A 1,529-nucleotide genomic window follows, 5' to 3' on the forward strand; every position below is an offset into this window, starting at 1 on the left:
TATTTTCTTCTGCTTGATCAATTCGGCTGTTAAAACTTGTGCATAAGTTCTTGTATTGTGTTTTTCAACTCCATTAATTCACTTATATTGCCTAGTTTTTTTTCTAAGGTTTTTATGGAGTTAGGTATTATGTTTAGATCTTTAATCCATCTGGAGTTAATATTAGTGTAAGGTGTCAGGAAGGGGTCCAGTTTCTGCTTTCTGCACATTGCTAGCCAGTTTTCCCAACACTATTTATTAAACAGGGAACCCTTTCCCCATTGCTTGTTTTTCTCAGGTTTGGCAAAGATCAGACGTTTGTAGATGTGTGGTGTTGCTTCTGAGGCCTCTGTTCTGTTCCATTGGTTTATATTTCTGTTTTGGTACTAGTATCATGCTCTTTTGATTACTGTGGCCTTGTAGTATGGTTTGAAGTCAGGCAGCATGATGCCTCCAGCTTTGTTCTTTTTGCTTAGGATTATTTTGGCTATGCGGGCTCTCTTTTGGTTCCATATGAAGTTTGAAGTGGTTTTTCCAGTTCTGTGAAGAAGGTCATTGGTAGCTTCATGGGCATAGCATTGAATCTATAAATTACTTTGAGCAGTATGACCATTTTCACGATGTTGATTCTTCCCAACCATGAGCATGGAGTGTTTTTCCGCCTTTCTGTGTACTCTCTTATTTCATTGGGCAGTGCTTTGTAGGTCTCCTTGAAGAGGTCCTTTACATCCTTTGTTAGTTGTATTCCTAGGTAGTTTATTATCTTTGTAGCAATTGTGAATGGGAGTTCACTTTTGATTTGGCTCTCTGTCTGTTATTGATGTATAGAAATGCTTGTGATTTCTGCACATTGATTTTTTTATCCTGAGATTTTGCTGAAGTTGCTTATCAGTTTCAGGTGATTTTGGGCTAAGACGATGGGGTCTTCTAAATATACAATCATATTTTGTGTAAATAGAGACAATTTGGCTTCCTCTTTTTCAATTTAAATACACTTTATTTCTTTTTCTTGACTGATTGCTCTGGCTAGAACTTCCAATACTATATTGAATAGGAGTGGTGATAGAGGGCATCCTTGTTTGTGCCAGATTTAATTTCATATCCAGCCAAACTAAGTTTCATAAGTGATAGATAAATAAAATCCTTTATAGACGAGCATTTGCTGAGCAATTTTCTCACTACTAGACCTGTGCTACAAGAGCTCTTGAAGGAAGCATGAAACACAGGAAGGAGAATCCAGTACCAGCCACTGCAAAAAAGAACCAAATGGTAAAGACCAATTATACAATGAAAAAATTATGCCAAAAAAAGTGCAAAACAACCAACCGTAATAAAGTGGCAGGAGCAAATTCACACATAACAATATTAACATTAAGTGTAAATGAACTAAATGCCCCAATCAAAAGACACAGATTAGCAAATTGGATAAAAAGCCAAGAACCTTCACTGTGTTGTATTGAGGAGACCCATCTCACATGCAAAGACACACAGACTCCAAATAAAGGGGTGGAGGAAGATTTACCAAGCAAATGGAAAAAAAAAAAAAAAAA

Source organism: Cebus imitator, unplaced genomic scaffold (assembly GCF_001604975.1).
Source record: "Cebus imitator isolate Cc_AM_T3 unplaced genomic scaffold, Cebus_imitator-1.0 Scaffold133, whole genome shotgun sequence".
Classification (NCBI taxonomy): domain Eukaryota; kingdom Metazoa; phylum Chordata; class Mammalia; order Primates; family Cebidae; genus Cebus; species Cebus imitator.